Source organism: Arachis hypogaea, chromosome 14, assembly GCF_003086295.3.
Source record: "Arachis hypogaea cultivar Tifrunner chromosome 14, arahy.Tifrunner.gnm2.J5K5, whole genome shotgun sequence".
NCBI classification, from domain to species: Eukaryota; Viridiplantae; Streptophyta; class Magnoliopsida; order Fabales; family Fabaceae; genus Arachis; species Arachis hypogaea.
In genome coordinates, this window is record NC_092049.1 from 44,678,810 (window position 1) to 44,702,736 (window position 23,927).

The window sequence follows — 23,927 nt, forward strand, 5'->3', positions numbered from 1 at the left end:
GTTGTGAAGATATGTTTAGACCATGGTTCTGTGCATCCGTTTTTGGTGCCATTGCCAGGGAATCAATTTCGAACAACAATTCACAACCCGAGTAGCAATTTCGCATACCAGACAACCAGCGAGCATCGACGTGCACGCATGGCTCACGCGTGCGCGTGATCTGGAGATTTTCACAGAGAGGCGTGCGCGTACCTGATGCGTACGCGTGGATTAGAGTTCTACAAGATGACGTGTGCACATGCCTGGCGCGTACATGTGACACGCGAAGATGACTAGCGACGCGTACGCGTGACTGACGCGTACGCGTGACATGCGCGATCTGCAGAAATTACAGAAAACGATGGGGGCAATTTTGGGCCGAGTTTGGACCCAGTTTCTGGCCCAGAAACACAGACTAGAGCCAGGGAACATGCAGAGACTCAACACACATTCTCATTAGCATAGTTTTAGATTTTAGATTAGGATCTTAGAGAGAAGTCACTCTTCCTCTAGGTTTTCTACACATTCATAGTTTTATAGTTTTATGCTTTTGCTTTGGATATTAAGAAGAGTCATTACCTCCATTGAAGTTGCTATTCTAGTTTGTTTTCTTATTCCCTTACTCTTCCATATCCTTAATCTTTGTTCAGAGTTACAATTGGATTTATTTTAGAATTTATTAATGTAAGAAGTACTTTTCTATTTAAATTTTATTATTTGTTTAATTTCTTCCAATTGATTTCAATTACTATCTTCCCTTTTTACTTCTCTCATAAGACTACGAAGATGGTATTCATGTTGACAGAGTAGACTCCCAACTTGGCTTAGGGATTGATTAAAAGGAGACTCTTGAGTTGGAATGCTCAAGTGATTAGTTATATTGGAAGTTGTTGGCTAATTCTCTATTTACTAACGCTAGTCCTTCCCAAGGGAGAGGATTAGGATTTGCGAATAAGAGTTAGCTCAATCACTTGGCTTTCCTTTATTTAGTAAGGGTTAACTAAGTGAAAACAATAACCTCTTGATACTACACTTGAGAGAATTCCAACAGGGATAGAACTTCCAACTAATCATTCCCCCAGTCAAGGCTTTTTATTTTGAATATATAAATCTCTTTTAATTTTCATTGCGCTAATTTACAATTATTCATTTTCTGTCATTCAACTCTCAAAATTTCTCGGAAAACTCCTGATTAATAAGATAGCACCCTTTTGTCAACTCGTTGGGAGACGACCTGGGATTCATACTCGCAGTATTTTTATTCTAATTTTGTGACAACCTTTCTAAATTGATAAGCGAATTTTAGTTGGTTAAGAGTTGTACTTACAACGTCGTTCTTACTATAATTTCTTAATTGGCTGATTTCTGCCTCCATCAAGCTACCACCATCCATAGATGACCCTCCTCTTACACTCAGAGGGTTAACACTAACTTGAGACTAGACCAAATCCTCATTGACATATGCCTCCCCAGAGCACAGTGGAGGTGAGATGCTAGAGGACAGCCATACCAACTGGCAAGGACGATCTGAGGCTAGTTGTTTGGGAATGGTTGGAGTTTATTCAGTACTACATTATCCTTATGAGTAACCGGTCCAAGGTTACTATTGACAGAGCAGTGATGATTCACTGCATCATGCTCAGTAATGAGGTGGAGGTGCATCGGGTGATCCCTCAAGAGTAATACAAAATAGCCGAGAAGGCCTCCACCTCTACTAGATTGGCCTTCTCCCACCTTATCCTCCACCTGTGTGAGGCCGCCCGAGTCCACATTGATGGTGATACCCCTATTGATGTCGACATACCGTTTAGTAGGATGGGTATGGAGTATGCCAAGGAGCTTGGGCGAGCACCGCCTCAGGAGCCAGTTCTCCCTCCTCAACAGGAGCAGCTTGAGATGCCTCAGGGATATTACTTTCCCCCGCATGATTACTGGGATCAGTTGACGGCATCCATTGGATAGCTGGCATCTTCTGTCGACCAGCTGAGGCTAGAGCATCAAGATCACTCTGCCCTCTTTCATCAGTTAGTGGAGGAACAGCAGAGTCAAAGGTGTGACTTGGATGAGCTGAGGCACCTGAGAGGATTCCCTGGAGGGAACAGCAACCACTAGGACAGAGGTGGTTGAGTTTCATTATCTTATGCGTATTTTATTTTCTGTTTCTCATTATTTTTTCTTATTTCCTGTTTTTTGTTTGAAAGCTCTCGGCATGATCATTATTGGTACTTTATTGCTTTCTAGCTTAGTTATTTATTTTGATATTTTATGTTTATTTTGAAAATTGTCTCATGTATTGGTCACTGAGCTTGAAAAATCAAAAAGAAAAGAAAAGAAGTAGAAAAATGCGTGAGACTTGAGTTATATGTTATGATTTATTCTGATTACTTTGATGTGGTGGCACTATTTAAGATTCTGAATGTATGAATTGAACAGTCCTTGTTTGATATTAAAGTTAAGAATGTTGATTCCTAAGGTACAGGAACTTAGAGAAGTATTATGGGTTCTCTAAACTCAATGAGAAATTGATCCTTAAAACAAAACAAAAAAAGAAAAAAAAAGAAAAGAAAAATAAAAAGCAAGGTCCAAGGCTCTGAGCATCAATGGCTAGGAAGGTCAAATAAGACTAAAAGCTCAAAGAGTTATTTTTCTAGCCATATGCTTGTGGTGTGAATGTGTCAAGTAACCCTTGAGACAGAGAACTAAGAGTCAAGACCAAGTGCAATTGCAGAGTATGCCAAAGGCTCTGAGCCCCACTGACTGGGAGAGATTAAAAGAAAAAAATAGAACTCAAAGAGTTCCCCAATTAAGTGCTTGTGGTGTTTTTGTGCCAAGTTAAGCTTGAGGACAAAACACTAAGAGTCACGGCTAGGCTCAAAGTGCAAAGCACCAAAGAAAAGAAAAGAAAAAGATGTGCTCAAGGATCAATCAGAGTTTAAGTAGGAAGAGATCCATAATATCATCCGAGCTCTAGTTTTCAAGGATATCAATATTTCTAAGCTTCAAAGGGTGAGACGCCAAACCTATTCATAATCGCAATGTCATTAACCCCACTCAGTAATTTGATACAATCTTAAATGAACACTCAAGACTTGGGCAATTTCTCTTATCAGTCTTATATTGTTTTTAGTTGCTTGAGGATAAGCAACAGTTCAAGTTTGGTATCGTGATGCGTCAGCATCTTTCTCTTATTTTCAGTTTATTTTAAGTTAGAAATTGTTGAGTTTTAATTCTAGTGTTTTAAACCTCTTTGGATACTACTTTGAGTTGTTTTGGTATTTTAATTATTTCAGGTGAAGTTTTGATCAATTTGGCAGAGTTTGGATCAATTTAGCTGTCCACCTGGGCGCTAAACGCCTAGCTGGAATTTAGTGCTAGCAACTCAGAACGCAAAAGGAGCTTCTGCCCATGGGGGCGCTAAACTCCAAGCCTGACGTTTAGCGCCAAGGATCCAGATCACAACCTCATCTAAGGAGCATCTTTAGTTGGATTTAGGTTTTAACTATTCTATTTTATTATATTTTAGTTATTTTCAATTACAAACAAAATCTTTTAGGTTTAGAATTTATTATTTTATTTTAGCTTGAAATCAAATTAGGTTAGATATAAAAGGGAAAAGATTCACCATTTGGGAGAATTTTCTCACTTCCGCACTTTCACACTTTCTGAACCTTAGTTTTCTCTCTGAGCCATGAGCCACTAAACCTCCTCGGTTAAGATTAGGAGCTCTATTTATCTATGGATTAAGACTATTATTTTTCTATTTTAATTAATGTATTGATTCAGTTTCAAGGATTACTTTCGTTCTTCATCTTATGAGTCTGGGTAGCTCAGAAGAAAAACCCTTATTCTGTATGCATTCTTGTGACTCTTGGAAGAGTTATCTCACTTGAACAATAGGTTGAAAGTAAATTCCTCCTATAGTGCTAATTACTTGGACTTAACGAGATAGGTGACATATAATCCTTTTTTATCTAGCTAATTAGGTTTTTTGTGGCTATAAACTAAAATTAAACTTAACTCTCTAATCGAAATTAAGTGACCAAGACATTGACGATTAACTAGGTTAGAGGAGACTAAAGCAATAAGACATTAGGGTTTAGTTACTCATAGTTTGCCATGAAATGAATCTTGTATGATTAAATTAGTATGTAAGAAAACTTAATCTGAAAGAATAAACATCTTCGATACCTTAACTACCTTCTCACATATATTTCACACAAATCTCACTATTTGTATTCTCTACTTTCTGAATTACTGTTTAATGCTTTTGAACCCCAAAACATCACTTTCTGCCTGCTTGACTAATGAATCATTTGACTATTGTTGCTCAGTCCATCAATCCTTGTGGGATCGACCCTCACTCTCCTGAGGTATTACTTGGTACGACCCGGTCCACTTGTTGGTTCAGTTGTGGACTTCAAATTCCACCCCCAGCAGGCCCAATGGCAAAAAAGAAAAAATGAAAATAAATTAGAAAACGGTAATTAGTAGGTCAAACTTGACTTCATGAGGGTAATTAATTTGTTTAATTCAGATTTGACTAGTAGAAAGTAAAAACTTTCTTGCCATTGGTTTATTTTTCTCACTTGAGATGTTTTGAGCCAGAATTCACTTTTAGTGACGGTTTTGCGTGTGTTGAAAATAAGTTTGTAATCGAAAAACTCAAAATCAGTAGTAAAAAGAATTTCTACCTTAGTTAATTGTATCCCAAGATTAATATTAGCCATCCATGAATGATTTATTTCTTTAAGAATAAATCTTAGCCCTTAATTATTTTATCACACGGTAAAAGTTACTTCGAATCGAATTTCTAACTAATACTCCACAAATGACTCCTAGATACCCTGAATCCTCTTACTTGACACCCAAGTAACTGGCTCCTCCCTTTCAGCTTCTAGGCCAAGATAATCTTAGTCTCTCACCCTTCTCTATTGTGTTTTTAACCATGAGTAACTCATCGCTATTAACTGTAGATAAACATATGATTATGACGTTGATTATTCTCTCTCAAAATCATGCCCCTTATCTCTCAAAATCCAGCCCATTCTTCTATGATATTCCATCCTTTTTTACCATAATTAATTAAGCAAGAATCTGAAATTTTATTTAAGGAAGCATTAGCCACCAAATTCACAAAACACTTTACACATTTTTACACTTTTTTATCGTATTTTTGGAGAGACAGAGAGAGAGATAGAAAAATTCTGCATCTCTTCTCTGCACTTCAGCATCTATTCCAGCAATTCTTTCATTATTCTTCATGTGTTCTTCAAGAATTCAAGCCATACAAATACAATTCCTTGCCCGTTTTCATTAATTCTTACGTTTTTACCAAAAATTCAACAATGTGAGCTCTTATTTCTTCTCCATTCTTTTTAGTTTTTCAGCAGTGGCCATGATGAATTTTTGCTCTCTTTAATGTATAGAAAACCCCTCTTAAAGCCTATATGGAGCACTCCTGAGGAGCTAGAGAAATTTGAGCTCAAAGTGGTTAATTTCACCACTTTTTGGCCAAGGAAAATACTACACCACCACCAACTGTGTCTTTGCCTTTATGTGAGTATTTTCTGGTGTTTAAGAGGTCTAGTGTTTGAGAGGTTTATTGGTGCTTCTCTATTTTTGACTGGTTATTTGAGTGATATATGAAGCTTATTCACCTTTGAAAATTGTATGGAATCACTGAAAAATTATTTGGAGTTTAATACCCTTATTACCAGAATGTCACGCTTCCGGCTGTGCCACTCTGCTAACGAGAATATTACGATGGCTTCTATATACTTAATAATAGAATATGAGCCTTTAACTCAAAACTGTATCGCTATTTTCTTTGAAAAACCGGAAGATACTTTTTCTTAATCAAACATGCATATATAACCAAATTCAATCACAATCCTCATATATATATACACACTTACATATAAACATACCAGACATTATATACAAGTAACTTACAAATATTACAAATTTGTATATCATTACCACTCCTATCCCTCTTACAAAGATATATTAATAAAGGCAAGGAAAAACTATAATATATAAAATGATATACAATAATCAGATGCGTAGAAGGAACTCCTTAAACTCTTCATCCATCCTAAAAAGGAAAATCTATAGGGGGTGAGAATATTGTGCTCACTGGTTCTCAGTAGAGGGTTTTTAAGAATTTTCATAAGAGAATACGTATAAGAGAAGAACTGATTTCAACTATAGAGATTATGGCTCGTCTTATGAATTTATTCAAAACATTAATTAATTAATTAACCAAAAATTCAAAGTTCACTTGTTTAGTTAAAAGAATTTTAAAACTCAATTAATATCTCATAACATAATAAATTTCAGCCTCCGGCTCAACATATGATCAAATCTCGTTATGGCCTCCGGCCCAAATCAAATCAACTTGGCCTCTGGCCCAAATCAAGTCATAATACGGCCTCCGGCCCTACTCAAATCAAATCACCATCAAAACTCAGTCTCAAAATAGAATCAATTACCGACATCAAACGGTACAAGGCAAATACAATCAGAGGACTATCCCAGCCAGTACCACATCAGGAACAACCCTCAGCGTCACCATCACCAGCATAAGGGATCTCTCAGTTGTTCAAACACATACAACACAATAAAAGGAATACACAAATAGAGAAGACAGTTAAGACAATTAGTTCAATTAGCATATAGGTACAATTATTCAATTAGGCAAGCCAAATACAAGAGTCACACCTAAATAATGCACACAAATACAAATGATGCATGCCTACCCTATGGCCAATGAGCTAATCTGTCAGTTATATAGCTAAAACCAACACACCCGGTAGCTAACCCAGATATCATCTGTCTACACGAAGGAAATCCTCAATCTTCCAAGAGGAAATCCTCAACCTCCTAATCAGAGAGAAACTGTGATGTAATGATAGGAAATCCTCAACCTAACTAGTTCATACCACAACCAGAATTTGAATCGAAGGGAATCCTCAACCTTCTCCATTCAATTCACTGATGTAACAATAGAGGGAATCCTCAACCTCAACTTGTCTATCCATGAGCGGGATCAAACCACCATCTTCACAACGTCAATCCAAATCTCATTTCATCAAACATAATCTTGATCATAAGAAAAAATCGAATTAATAATACAGAATTGAACCGAAAGGAATCCTCAACCTTCTACCCAACTTGCCGGTATGACAAGAGAGAAAATCCTCAACCTCGAGCTTATCCACCACAACAAGAAAGGAAATCCTCAACGTCAACTTGTCTATATCAGCAAGAGAGAGAATCATCAATCTCAACTCGCCTTTATGTGAGTGGGACAACACCACCATCTTCACTTCCAACCAACAAACTGAAATACCAACTGGGAGCAAGCGGGACAAAATAATAATCCATGCGTCCACTCCAAAAGCTCAAATATCAAAATCTCTTTTTAAAAATAATTCAAATCCATTTCTTTTTCATAAAACTCCTTTTCACTAAATCAAAAGTCTCAAATCAACTACGAAAATCTATGCTTCAATTCTGTTTGAAATCCCCAAAAGCATCTCTCAAATTTGAAAAAATTACTTAAACCTTCTTTTCGACTTCATTCTCAAGTTCAACAATTTTCCAAAGACCCAAAATCATCTTTCTCCACCAATCAAATTCAAATACTGTAAATTCACCAAAACTTCTAAAAATAGAATTCTTTAATCAAACTCAAGACATAGTTCTTTTGATATAAAATCGAGCTCAGAACATAATCCTTTTCTTAATGAATCAAACTCAAAACAAAATCCTTTTCTTAATAAATCGAACTCAAATCATAATTCTTTTCTCAATAAATCAAACTAAAAAAATCCTTTTGGTAATAAATCAAACTCAAAATATAATACTTTTCTTAATAAATAAAACTCAAAACATAATCCTTTCCTTAATAAATCGAACTCGGAACATAATATTTTTCTCAATAAAACTCAAAACATAATACTTTTGTTAATGAATAAAACTCTAAAACATAATTCATTTCTTTTCCTAATAAATCAAAATCGAATAATATAATCCTTGAATCCAAAATTTTCTAAATAACACTTCAAACCAAATATCCATTTTTTATAAAAATTTCGGCAACATCTCCTCTAAAATTCGAACTTTGCCACCCTTCAAGGGTCCCAACGAAACCAACCCAAACATCTATCAATCATTCAAATCACTTCTAATAAACTATTATCACCACAACAACACTCAACTCAAAAAAATCAACAAAATCCAGAATTCAATCAACCAATCTCATCAATCCCACTTTAAACCAACTTCAACAGCATTAATCAATAATTCAAAATTCTAATCCTTCTCAAACAGTTTCAAACCAAACAATTTCTCAATATATATATATATATATAAACCAGATTTCCAACGCAACTTCTTTCTCAATATAAATACACCAATTGGACTTCCAAATCAAGTTTTTATTAACTATCACAACACCAACTCAATCAAACAAGAATTCAATCAAGTAAACCAATCACATTCTTTCAAAATAATTCATTCAAACCATAAGACTCACATAATAACCAAAAATATATTTTTCATCAATATCGACTTATAACAATTCTTGAAAATAAAATGAGTTTAAGAAAAGAACTTCTACCTCGATCAGGTCTCAACTATGCGACAAAACTCTTTTTCTCTCAGCCTGCAATGGTAGTAGCCACACCTCATCTCCAAACCACTTTCACAGCAACCACAGGAACTCAATCGCAACATGTAATAACTGAAACTCAATCTTATAGTAATAACGCCGTAAAAACCTCAATAACATATATCAAAATAGCGATAAAAAGAGCTTTTGGAGCAAAATAACTCACCGCACAATGAAAGGAACCAAGAACAAAGCGGCTGCAGCTTCGATGGTAATTTCGACGACCAGAACGGTGGCGAGGAGCTCTGGTAGTGACACGGCAGCAACCACAACGATGCTGCTTTCCCTCCTTCCCTACAAACTCTCCTCTTCGTCATTCTTCCTCTTCTCCTCTACCCAGATCAGCATCGACGATGCTGAGAGGAGCTCCTAGGATGTCGCGTGTATCGGCAGCAGTAGCTGCTTGAATGGCAATGATGGTGGCTGGGTGCGACGATGACTCCTCCGATGGCGAGCTCATGGCAAGCGCGATGGTCTCTCTTTCAATTCCTTGGCCCCTGCTCGATGGGCCTATGGGTGTAACACGACAGTGAGGCGGCAGTAATGCCCGTCAGCACCGTACTCTCCTCATTCTCCCTCTCTTTCTCTTCTCCTTCTTCTTCCCTTCGCTTCTCTCCCATTCCCCTCTTCGCAGCTCCCTTTCTCATTTCCCCCTTTTCTTTTTGTTTTTTTGGTTCCCAACCGTGTGTGTGTGTCTGTTAGGAAGGGGTAGGGTGGTGACAGTAGTGAGCTAGGGTTTGTGTGTCTTAGTGTTGAATTAGAGTTTTCGGTAGTTTAACAATTTTAATAAAATTAGTGGCAATAGAGTAATTGAAAACCAATTTTAATCCAACATTAATATTTATAAAAATAATATTTAATTATCAACTTACAAATTATTTTTAAATAAATACTCTAATTCAATAATTAGAGATAATCAAATTAGTTTATTTTAAATTATAAAATAAAGTTCAAAATCTAATTATTCAAATTAAAGTATATAAAATCCTCATTATTTTTCAATTACTAAAGCGTTAAATCAATAATAAGAAAGTACTCCATTAATATAAAAATTCTTGAAAATATATTCTCGAATAAATAAAATAAATTATAAATAATTTATTATTTAATATTTAAAAATCTGGAGTCTTACATGGAGCACTTGAGGTTTAAGTTTCTAACCTTAAACATCACTAAAAGTGGGTAAAAATAAAAAACTACATCCCTAAAAATTCAGCCACTAAAAGAACTAGAAATTGACATGTTAGAGGATTAGATAGAAGATAGAAAACTGATTTTAATCGTATAGAACAAGTGTGTAAAAGTAAAAAGGATGTTATGGTAATTTTCAAGCAAAAAGAGGGTTAAACATGTAATTTAAATAAAAATAAAAGAAATTCTAAACTTAGCATTATCAGGGGTAAAATAGTAAATATATAAGTTAGTTGGATCAAAATTATAATTAAAATAAAATTTTGAGCCTAAATAAAAGCTGTAGTAAAAGTTAGAAGTAAAATGGTAAAAAGCAGTAACTAAAGCAAGTAAATAAATTAATAAAAATAAAATATTATTTTAGGTTCTTCGGAGTAAAATTGGTATTTAATAAAAATATTAGGGATAATTTGGTCACAAAAAAATATTAAAATCAATTTAGTAAAATTTTGATGCTAAATTAGGTTAAACGAAAAAACTAGAGCAATTAGGGGCAAAATGGTAATTTTGGGTATAAAGTAAATGTAAAAATAGTTAATTAACTTAATAAAGGGTAAAAAAATATGTTAGGAATAATATGAGGGTAAAATGATAAAGTAATAACATTAGTGGTGAAAACGTCACTAAAAGCCTAAAGAAAATGGTAAAAAGAGAAGTTAGGTTTAATAGGGAAAAATTGGAAATCTATAAAAGTACCAGGGGCAAAATATTAAATGTCACAAAGGCTAAGAAATTTAAAGAGAAGAGACCGGACACAAGTTTTTATAAAAGAGAAGGACAGAGAAGTCCCTTAGAGATAAAGTTTATTTAAAAAGTGCCACGAAAAAAGAACATTGTAAACCCCAAGGTGCTAAGAGATTATCTGGGGATGAAGAGTGTATACTCTGATGGAACCAAAATCATGCTAAGAGATTATCTAGGAAGAAGAAGTTTCTGCTCCGACAAAACCAGAACAATAAGACACTACAAGAAAAAAGGCTTATCGATACACTTTTTTCTTGCTAGGATTTATTAGCGTGGCCAAAAATGGTCAATAGCCACGCTTTTATGAGGGTGGTGATTGATCAGTGATTTGGCCATATTTTTTTGTCACGCTTCAAAAGGGTGGCCATAGAGGAAAACAGTCACGCTTTAGTGAGGGTGGCAATTGATTACTGATTTAGCAACACTTTTTTTTGCCACGCTTCAAAAGCGTGGCCATAGAGAAAAATAGGCACGCTTTTAAAGTGTGGCTAGTTTGTCTTTATATGGTCACATTTTAAAAGCATGGCGATATCCTCAAATTAATTGGTTACCCCAAAAAAGTGTACCGATAGAGTTCCCTGATAAGAGGAATTTATCGTTGATCTAAATTTTCACAAAATAGAATTCCGTTGTTGAAATTATAGGCTAGGCCAACAATTAATTTCCAAATCAAATGTTAAATTCAAATCAAAACAAATTATAAACCGAGAGTATTTAGCTCCCGGGTCGTCTTGCCTAGGAGTTGCAATGAAATGTAATGTTATTGGCTATGAGAGAGAGCATGGGGGATTGGGAAATGAAAGCAAGAGAGCAAGTAATGTAAATAGCAAGAAAGCAATAAACATGCAAGGAATGTAAATGGCAACTCTTAGTAAGAATTGGGGAGTTTAGGATTCCTATCCTAGTTATGGACCATAAAAATGGTAATTGTGTGGAATCAATCCAAATTAATCAATCCTCCTTAAGAATTAGTCAAAAGCATAATTGATCTCAATCCATAAGTCCTAGTCAACTCACTAATTACTCAGTGAAAGACAAGCATCAATAGAAACCAAACCAATTAACTATTCTCACACAATGCGGAATAGACATCCACAACTCAATTCCACCAAAACATCCAATTTCTCAACCAAGAGTGTGAAAACTAAACATGCAAGAAATTAAACATCAAAGCAATAAAATTCAAATCAATTAAATGCAAGGAAATGAAACTTCAAATGCAAAAAAACATCTTGGCAAGTAATTGAGAGCGAAGGCTACCTATCATAGATATTGACCACAAATACATGATGATTATGAAGAGTTTATCCTACTTAGTCAACCTTACATCGAAGATAAGTCAAATAGGCATAGTTAATTTCAATCCCTAAGTCCTATGTCAACACTAAGGGGTCACATAGAGTCAAGGGAAACCAAATCAACTAACTACTCTAATATATCAAATAAGAATGGACATCAATGACTCAAGGATCACCAAAGTCAACAATTTCAAGCCAAGAGTGGAGAAAAACTAAGTGAAAACTAAGCCAAGCATTTTATCAAACACTTGGTGTGCATGAGAATAAAATAATATTATATTGCAATAAAATAAATTCTAAAACTACCAAAGCAAGAAAGTGATAATAACAACTAGAGAAAGCAATAAATGACATGGAAACATAAATTTGTATTAATTAAAATTAAAGTAACAAAGAGTATCCATAAGTATAAAAATTACAAAATAAAGGAAATAACAAGAGAAATGAAGAAGAACAAAATAGAAGAACATGGAAACATAAATAAAACTACACTAGAATAAGAATTAAAAGCTGAAATTAAAAGAAATTTAACTAATAGAACCCTAATTCTAGAGAGAGGGGGGAGTTTCTCTCTCTAGAAACTAAAAAAAATATAATAAAAACTAAACTTAATTGCTCCCCCTCTTTCATCCTTCTTCAATTTGGCCTCAAATAGCTTCAAAAAATGAGTTGGATTGGGTTTTGGGGGGCCCAAAAATCGCTGTCAGCGAGTTGCAATTAATGAGGTCACGTGCAGGGACCTGTGCGGACGCACATATGTGTGCGTCCGCACACATGCTGAATCCTGACTTGTGCATACTTGTGCGTACGCACACTTAGACTTATGTCCACTATAGCAAATTGCATATTATTTTGAAGCCCCCGGATGTTATCTTTCCAATGCCGCTAGAACCGCCTCATTTGGACCTCTGTAGCTTAAGTTATGACCAATTTAGTAAAGAGAGGTCAGAGCTGGCAGCTTTCCAAATCCTTCATTTCTTGAATTCTTCCCTTTTGCATGCTCTTTTCCTCATTTCTTCAATGCCTTGGAAACCTGAAAATCACTTAACAAATACATCAAGGCACCAAATGGGATTAAAGTGAATAAAATTAACTAAATTAAGCACAAAAGAGCATGTTTTCACTTTCAAGTACAATTTAGGAAGAAATCTCAAAAGCATGCTATTTAGGTGAATAAATGTGGGTTTATGTGATGGATTCCACTCAAATCCAAAATATATCGTAAAATATGGATTCATCAATTTCCTCACACTTAAACCAAGCATGTTATCATGCTAAACCAACCAAAGGAGATGAATGAAGGGGTAATTATTAATGCAACTACCAACATGCATGTAACTAAACTAAATGCTATCTATATATATCTACACTATGATTCCTATTGAGTTTGGAAAAAACAAACAAAAGAATCTCAATCAATCCAAAGTAGGAACTTAGGGCCAAGACAAGAAAAATATAGCAATATGATCAATGTCCAAAGATTGATTTGAAATTTTCAAAATTAAGTTCAACAACTTGCAAAAAGATACAAAATAAGCAATGGAAACATAGAATTGAGCAATTGAAACCCTCACTGGATGTGTTTACACTCTAATCGCTCAGTGTGTAGGGTTTAATCACTCAATCCTCCTTTAATCATGTTTCTCAAAGATTTGCAAGTCATCTAACAATCAACTAATACTTGATGAATGAATGCAAATATCATGAGGACTTTTGTGGGTTGTAATGGGGCTTAGGTAAGGGTAGGATTAATATGGTTTAGTGGGCTAATAGATTGGATCTTTGATTAGCTCAAGTATCCCACCTAATCCTATATCATCCCATATACATAACAAAACAACCTAACTACCCATTTATTCTCTTTCTCACAATCACTCATGCATACTTCTTCCAATTCAACTACATATGCATCTCTTATTTATATTCTTATTATCATTTCTCTTTCTTTTCTTTTTCTCTTTTTCTTTTTTTTATTATCAACAAAAAGAGATGCATATGTTTCAACCAATAGATGCATGAGTAGTTACCCATTTTGCCATATTTTCAATGAACACCCAAAGCTAACTAACTACCAATGTTTCCCACAAATTTCCCCCACACTTGATTAACACACACACTCAAACCCAAGCTAATCAAAGATACAATCAATGGACATAATGGTTTTTCACTTAGGGTGAATGATGTGCTTATAATGAGAACAAAGGGGAATTAAAGGCTCAAAAAGTGGTTTACAAAGATAGATGCAAGGGTTGGCCATATGGGTTAGTGAGCTATACAAAGATGGCCTCAATCATACTAAATGCAATCCAAAACAACAAATATAGGACATATATACTAAAGAAAATCTAAGATCACAATCATAAAAGGCGTTTATCATACAAGAACAAAAAATTGTGGTTGAAAATGTGCAACCACCCAATTAAAGCTCAAATCTCACTTGGTATTTGTTCAAGCTCTTTTCTATGTTCCATAAAAAGATACTTCAAGCAAGTTCAAAAACAAGTTTCAAATCTAATCAATGGAATGCCCTAAAAAAGGGTTTCTTGAAAATTCTTTGTTGTTTTACCAAAACTTATTTACTATATGTATGTATGTATGTATGTATGTTGTGATGAATGCAATTTCAAAGTCTTTCCTAGTTCTATTCCTAATTTTCAACAAGCAAAAATTAACATGAACAATTAGGACAAAATTGAACTAGGTGATATACTATTCATGACATCCAATCACAATTTCTATCTATAAAATATATACTAAGAAAAAGATGCAAAACACAATAGATATAAACTATGAATAGTCTAAGACATATATACTAGAAGGAAATACAATGCAATAATCAAAATCACTCCAAATATATACAAGAAACCTACTAAAAGAAGTAAAAATAAAGTGCAAGGTGTTTGGAAAAAGAAAGTTTACACCCCAAAATGGCGAATCCTCCCCCACACTTAGGCGTTGCACGGTCCTCCGTGCACAAACAAAATCCGGGGAGAATGTCTCTCAAGAGCTCCACCTTCGGTTAGCGGATGCGGAGGCTTGGGTTGTGTGGAGATTGCCAAGTCCATGTATGCTCGGCATCTCCCTCCTCAGTGTCCTCCTCCTCTCCCGGCTCCTTGCCTTTATGTCTCATCCTCAAAAAGAAGAGCAAAGTATAGTTAGGACTCATAGAGCAAGTAGCACAAAAGGGTAAAGGAGAGAGTAAATAAGCATCTAATTGAGGAATTTTGCATAGTGACATGGAATACACATGACGGCCGGCTAACGTGGCATTCACACAATGAAAAAGTAAGCATGAGTTCCTCAACTAAATGGCCTAAGATGCAACTAAGAGATGAGTGTCATTCAAGCACATGCAACTTAGGCAACTACAACAAGAGTGAATTGAATGTAGGAATTATTGGATATTGAAGTTGTGCAAGTGAAAGCTCAAGAGTGATACAAAATATCACAATAAACAACAACCAATCCATTAATGAAAAGAAAACTACTTATTCATCATGAAAAACAAGGAAAAAGTCACATGGTATAGGTACTTGTTACAAAAAGTGATACACTTGATAGCAATCAAGTTAGGTCACTCAAACAAATGCAAAGCATTAAAAAGAAACAAGTACTAGACATGTAATCCATATGATATGAGAATCAAGATGAACAAGTAATTTCAAGTCAATTTACCAAAGTGAAAGTGCACAATTCAAGATGCCAAACAAAGATAAAGTTAAATGCATATGGTAGTTACAACATATGAATCAAACTCACAATTCATCTAGGCATTTAAACAAGGCTTTTAATACTCAGTGCACATATTTATCAAACTTGAAACCAAATTCAAGCAAGAAGCAACCCAATCAAATGACAAGCAAACACTTGCAATTTATTTATTTGTCAAACAAATAAACTAAAGCTAATATAATTACCAAAATAAAAACGGAATGCAAACAAAATGAACAAGAACAAGTAGAAAATAGGGTGAAAGAGAAGAAGAAGAGAGGAGAGAAGAGAAGAAGAGAAGAAAAGAGGCATAGTGAGAAAACAGGGGAGTGCGCACGCACAAGGGTGTGTGTGTGCGCACACTATGAGGAAAGGGGAAGGTGTGCGAGCGCACCCGCTATACGAGCGCTCCTGGCAAAAGAGGGAGTAAGAAGTGTGCGTGCGCACAAGGGTGTGCACACGCGCAGAAGAAGTCTTTTTTTTTTTTGGAAGGATCATGTGTGCGTGCACACACAGGTCCGTGCACGTGCACAAGAGCGTAAGGGGCAGGGGTTCACACGCACACGCTGTACCAACGCTCCCACCAGAGTGGTTGCAGGTTGGCGTGCGGACGTACACATCTGTGCGGCTGCACAAGAAGCACGAAAAAGGGTATGTGTGCGTATGCACGATTAGGTGCGTACACACAGGTCGCGGAAAGCAGCTGAGCGCGCACACAAGGCGTGCTAGCGCTGCAAACAGAAGGAAAAATGATAAGTATGCGTGCACATAGGTCGGTGCGCATGCAAAGGTCGCAGAAAATAGAAGTTTTGTGCGCACGCACAGGTACGTGCGTACGCACAAATGCCCTGTTTTGCAAAAATTTTTCTTCAAAATTCTAAGGTACCAAGCCTTAGTTCAATCAAAACTCAATACCAAAACATGCAAGAACCCATAAATTCATGATCCAAACCAAAACTAACTTACAAATCTCAAAATTAAACTAATTCTAAGCTAACCAAAACAAGCAAACATGCAATAAAGCCAAAATATACGTAAAAAGAGAAGAGTTAGAATGATGTTACCAAACACTTTTATTTAATGTCTTTAAGTTAGACAATTGGGAGAGCCATTGCTATGGTGGCTTGTGCTTGACTTCCCCACCAATGCTAGAATGTCCAATGTCCTCTGGGATCCCAATCCTAACCATCAACAAAGACAACCAAAAAGCAAGCTATTTACATATTAACATATTTACAATAGCCAACAACTTTACACCATTGCAACTCCCCCGGTAACGGCGCCAAATTTGATAAGAGGAATTTATCGTTGATCTAGATTTTCACAAAATAGAATTCCATCGTTGAAAGTATAGTCTAGACCAATAATTAATTCCCAAATCAAATGTTAAATTCAAATCAAAACAAATTATAAACCAAGAGTATTTAGCTCCCGGGTCGTCTTCCCTAGGAGTTGCAATGAAATGTAATGTTATTGGCTATGAGAGAGAGCATGGTGTATTGGGAAATGAAAGCAAGAGAGCAAGTAATGTAAATAGCAAGAAAGCAATAAACATACAAGGAATGTAAATGGCAACTCTTAGTATGAATTGGGGAGTTTAGGATTCCTATCCTAGTTATGGACCATAAAAATGGCAATTGTATGGAATCAATCCAAATTAATCAATCCTCCTTGAGAATTAGTCAAAAGCATAATTGATCTCAATCCATAAGTCCTAGTCAACTCACTAATTACTCAGTGAAAGACAAGCGTCAATGGAAACCAAACCAATTAACTATTCTCACACAATGCGGAATAGACATCCACAACTCAATTCCACCCAAACATCTAATTTCTCAACCAAGAGTGTCAAAACTAAGAATGCAAGAAATTAAACATCAAAGCAATAAAAGTCAAAGCAATTAAATGCAAGGAAAGGAAACTTCAAATGCAAGAAAACATCTTGGCAAGTAATTGAGAGCGAAGGCTACCTATCATAGACATTGACCGCAAACGCATGATGATTATGAAGAGTTAATCCTACTTAGTCAACCTTACATTGAAGATAAGTCAAATAGGCATAGTTAATTTAAATCCCTAAGTCCTATGTCAACACTAAGGGGTCACATAGAGTCAAGGGAAACCAAATCAACTAACTACTCTAATATATCAAACAAGAATGGACATCAATGACTCAAGGATCACCAAAGTCAACAATTTCAAGCCAAGAGTGGATGAAAACTAAGTGAAAACTAAGCCAAGCATTTTATCAAACACTTGGTGTGCATGAGAATAAAATAATATTAAATTACAATAAAATAAATTCTAAAACTACCAAACCAAGAAAGTGACAATAACAACTAGAGAAAGTAATAAATGACATGGAAACATAAATTTGCATTAATTAAAATTAAAGTAACAAAGAGTATCCATAAGCATAAAAATGACAAAATAAAGGAAATAACAACAGAAATGAAGAAGAACAAGATAGAAGAACATGGAAACATAAATGAAACTACACTAGAATAAGAATTAAAAAGCTGAAATTAAAAGGAAATTAACTAATAAAACCCTAATTCTAGAGAGAGGGGGGAGCTTCTGTCTCTAGAAATTAAGAGAAAACATAATAAAAACTAAACCTAATTGCCCCCATTCATCCTTCTTCAATTTGGCCTTAAATAGCTTCAAAAAATGAGTTAGATTGGATTTTGGGGGCCCAAAAATAGCTTCCAGTGAGTTGCAATTAATGAGGTTACGTGTAGGGACCTGTGCGGACGCACAGATGTGTGCGTCCGCACACATGCTGAATCCTAACTTGTGCATACGCACAAGTACCTGTGATGCGCACACTTAGACTTATGTCCACTTTAGAAAATTGCATATCATTTTGAAGCCCCAGACGTTAGCTTTCCAATGCAACTGGAACTGCCTCATTTAGACCTCTGTAGCTCAAGTTATGACCAATTTAGTAAAGAGAGGTCAGGGTTAGCAGCTTTCCAAATCCTTCATTTCTTGAATTCTTCCCTTTTGCATGCTCTTTTCCTCACTTCTTCAACCCATACTTGCTTTGGAAACCTGAAAATCACTTAACAAATACATCAAGGCACCAAATGGGATTAAAGTGAATAAAATTGACTAAATTAAGGACAAAAGAGCATGTTTTCACTTTCAAGCACAATTTAGGAAGAAATCTCAAAAGGATGCTATTTAGGTGAATAAATGTGGGTTTATGTGATGGAATCCACTGAAATCAAACCAAAATATATCGTAAAATATGGATTCATCATTCTCTCCAAATTTTTTTCCAAAGCCTTTAATTTTTTCCCATGTTAAACACATTAACCCTACACCCTCTAAGTGATAACCCTTAATCGTCACCCAGCCGTCGAGCACACCCTACCTAGCCCTCTCCAACTAGCTGCTGAGCTGCGGACCCTTCACTGCCAATGAGGTCCCTCGCCACCCCGCTGCGCTCTCTCCCAACCCTTCATATTCATCACTGCTATGAGAATCCTCGCACCCAGCCCTCTCTCCGAGCCATTCGTCTTCATCACTGTTGAGAACCTTCATCACTACTGAGAACCCTTGCACCCAACCCTCTCTCCAAGCCCTCTGTCGCACCCTCTCTATCGCACCTTCTCTGTCGCAACCCTCGCACCCTCAACGCAAGCCTCCTCCTCAGATTCGCAACCTCACACCCTCTCTCGCAACCTTCCATCGGTGCTGTCCCATCGGTGCTGCTCCGTGGGCGTGTCCTCCCTTAATCGGCACTGTCTATCACTGCCTATCCCTCACTCGGTGCTCAACAATTGAGGTTTCTTTCATTTCTTTATTTAGACTCTATCACTGCCACTGTTACTGACCACCATGTATTTGATTAAATGTGTGTGAGCAATGCAGTGCAGATTTGATGTTAACTGTTTTGAGGAGCATTTCAATGCAATGCCGCTATTATGTGTGCTTAAATGGAATTTGATGTTAACTATTTTGAGTTTGAGTTTGTGTTCATGATAAAGATAAAAATTCTTGTTAAGGTTCGGAATCGATCAAAGACAATCATCAATTCTTTAGTAGCATAGTCTAAACCAACAATGAATTCTCACTATCAAATATTAAATCCAATACAAAATATAAAGTGAGAGTATTTAGCTCCCGGGTCGTCTTCCCTAGGAGTTGCAATTAAGTGTACAATTATTGACTATGAGAGAGAGCATGGGGAATTAGGAATGAAAGCAAGAGAGCAAGTAATGTAAATAGCAAGGAATTGAAACAAGCATGCAAGGAATTGAAAGAAAAGCAATTAAAGCAATGGAAATGCAATTAAATACTAAAGAGGGCTCTTAGCGATAATTGGGAAATTTAGGATTCCTATTCTAGTTATGGACCACAAACATGGCAATTCTGTTAAATCAATCCAAATTAGTCAATCCTCCTTGAGAATTAGTCAAAAGAGTGTAATTGATCCCAATCCATAAGTCCTAGTCAACTCAGTAATTACTTAATGAAAGACTAGCGTCAATGGAAACCAAACCAATTAACTATTCTCACACAATGTGGAATGGACATCCACAACTCAATTCCTCCTAAACATCCAATTTCTCAACCAAGAGTGTGGAAACTAATCATGCAAGAAATTAAACATAAAAGCAATAAAGTCAAAGAAATTAAATGCAAGGAAAGAAACTTCAAATGCAAGAAAACATCTTGGCAAGTAATTGAGGGCTAAGGTTACCTATCCTAGCCATTGACCATAAACACATGATGATTATGAAGAGTTAATCCTATTTAGTCAATCTTACATCGAAGATAAGTGAAATAGGCATAGTTAATTCCAATCCCTAAGTCCTATGTCAACACTAAGGGGTCACATAGAGTCAAGGGAGACCAAATAAACTAACTACTCTAATATATCAAACAAGAATGGACATCAATGGCTCAAGGATCACGAAAGTCAACAATTTCAAGCCAAGATTGTGGAAAAACTAAGTAGAAACTAAGCCAAGCATTTTATCAAACACTTGGTGTGCATGAAAATATAATAATATTAAATTGTAAAAAAATAAAATCCAAAATACCAAAAGCAAGAAAATGACAATAACAATTAAAGAAAGCAATAAATGACATGGAAACATAAATTTACATTAATTAGAATTAAAATAACAAAAGTGTTCATAACATAAAAAATGCCATAAAAGAGATGAAGAAGATAAAGACAAGAAAGCATAGAAACATAAATGAAACTACATAAAAACAATAATTAAAGACAGAAATCAAGGAGAAATTAACTAAACCTAACCTAATTCTAGAGAGAGGGGAGAGCTTCTCTCTCTAGAAACTAAGAGAAAACATCATAAAAGCTAACCCTAATTGCCCCCCTGTTTCCACTTGAATTGGGGTTGAAATAGCTTCAGAAATGAGTTGGATTGGGTTTTGGGGCCCAGAAATCGCTGCCAGCGAGTTGCAATTAATGAGGTCACGTGCAGGGACCTGTGTGGACGCACAGATGTGTGCGTCCGCACACATGCTGAATCTTGACTTGTGCATACGCACAAGTACCTGTGCGTACGCACACTTAGACTTTTGTCCACTATAGCAAATTGTATATCATTTTGAAGCCCCGGACGTTAGCTTTCCAATGCTGCTGGAACCGCCTCATTTGGACCTTTACAGCTCAAGTTATGACCAATTTAGTACAGAGAGGTCAGGACTGGCAGCTTCCCAAATCCTTCATTTCTTGAATTCTCCCATTTTGTATGCTTTCCTTCCACTTCTTCAATCCATATTTGCCTTGTAAGCCTGAAATTACTCAACAAACACATCAAGGCATCAAATGGACTTAAAGTGAATAAAATTTAGCAATTATAAAGCTTAAAAAGTATGTTTTCACTTTCAAGCATAATTTAGGGAGAAATTATGAAACTATGCTATTTCAACGGATAAGTGCAAGAAAGGTTGATGAAATCCACCCAAGTAGAGCAAATAAATACCAAGAAATGTGGATTCATCAGTTTACTATTTGTTATTTCTTATTGCTATTATGCTGCTATTATGTGTGTTAGATTGATTATTGTTCATGGTGTGTTTGTGGTAATTTCATATGCAATCCATATAAATATTTTTTATTATATTTGATGGTCTATTAGATTGATTATTGTTGATTATCGTATTGTCATTAATCTTTTTATAAATATTGAATTTATGAATTTCCCCATATATTATGAATTAATTACCCTATTTAATTTAAATAAAACTTTTTTTTCACTATGTACTTGTCTTCACTGATAGCAACTGGAACCTCAGCTTCTCGGCTGCTGCTTGTGCTTCATTTGCTTCTGAAGTTATCTGATGAAATAGTTTCAGAATTTAGTGAGAAGCCAACCTATCGAGCAAGACTTGCAAGAATGCTGAAACAAATGCACCCAACACGAAGGCCACTAATAAACCACTATTTTATGGTTTATCTTGTGCTAAATTGAGTGGTTTTTATCAATTCTTTGTACACTTACTCATACAATTTGCATGGTTTTACAAATCCTCCCCAATTTTGTTCTATGATTGAAAACTTGCTTCCTAAGCCTTTAAATTGAGTATTTTTAATTTCCCTTTATACTATTCGATGCCGTGATCTGTGTGTTAAGTGTTTTCAGGCTATATAAGGGAAGGCATGGCTTAGAGGATGGAGAGGAAGCTTGCAAAAATGGAAGGAACACAAGAAACAAAGGAGATGACCAGCAAAGATCGACATGTATGCATGGCTCACGCGTGCGCGAGATTTGGAGCCTTTCACAGCGACGCGTACGCATACCTGACGCGTACGCGTGACAAGCAAAGTTGCACAGCGACACGTACGCATGAATGACGCGAACGCATGACATGCACAGAACACCATCGACGCGTACGCGTGACATACGCGTACACGTGACGTGCGCCGCGTGCAGAAATTGCAGAAGACGGTTAGGGCAATTTTGGGCTGGTTTTGGACCCAGTTTTCGGCCTAGAAACACAGACTAGAGCCAGAGGACAAGCAGAGACTTAACACACATTCACTTTTACACAATTTTAGTTTTTGTTTGGAATCTTAGAGAGAAAACTACTACCTCCTCTAGGGTTCTTGACATTCATAGATTTCTAGTTTTATGCTTTTTATTTGGATACTGAGAAGAGTTACTACCTATGTTTGAAGTCTTTGCCATTACAGTTTGCTTTCTTATTTCCTTGCTCTTTTACTTTTCATTCACTTTGTTTAGAGTTACATATGGATATCTTCGATTTTGGAATTTATTAATGCAATGAATTATTTTTACCTTTAATTAATTTTATGTTATTACTTTGTTTGAATTACCATGTCTTCTTTTCATCCCTTTATATGTTTATGAAAATGGCATTCATGTCAATGGAATAAACTCCCAACTTGACTTGGGAGTTGATTAATAGGAGACCCTTGAGTTGGAATACTCAAGTGTTAATTGGTAATTGAAAGTTGTTGGCTGACTCTCTAGTCACTAACGCTAATCCTTACATAGGAGAGGATTAGGACTTGTGAATTGGAGTTGGTTCAGTTACTTGACATTCCTTTATTCGGTAAGAGATAACTAAGTAGAAACAATGACCTCTTACCGTTACACTTGGAAAAATTCAACAAGGATAGAACATCCAATTAATCTTCTCATAGACAAGGCTTTTTATTTCAAATATATAAAACCTCTTGTTAATTTTTATTGCTTTCATTAATAATTATTTTATTTTTCCGTTCTCCAACTCTAAAATTTCTCAGAAAATTCCTGACCAATAAATTGCACTCTTTTGTCAACTCGTTGGGAGACGACCTGAGAATTCTACTCCCAGTATTTTATTCTTAAATTGTGACAAACCTTTTTAAATTGATAAGCGAAATTTTTGCCAGTTAAGAACTGTACTTGCAACGCTGTTCTTATTATAAATTCTTAATTGGCAATTTTCTACCCCGTCAGCCACCATTATGATTTCTTTTTGAGTTGTGACACTGACATTCAATACTTTCACAGAAAACACCAAGCGGAGATCCAAACAAAGTGAGTAACTTGCAATAACATGTGCTCCCATCTTAGCCTTTAGTTATAAACATGGCATTGAGTGCAATCCTTTTTAATTACATGTCTTGATTAAGAGATCAAGGTTGAATTCAAAGGAAGATGCTGAGTTCTTTAATTGTCAAAAACTAATTTGCATATACTGATATACAATCATTATTATTATTATTATTATTATTATTATTATTATTATTATTATTATTATTATTATTATTATTATTATTATTTATGAAATACAATACTACTATATAAGAGCAATGATTAGGTGAAGACAAGAAAAAC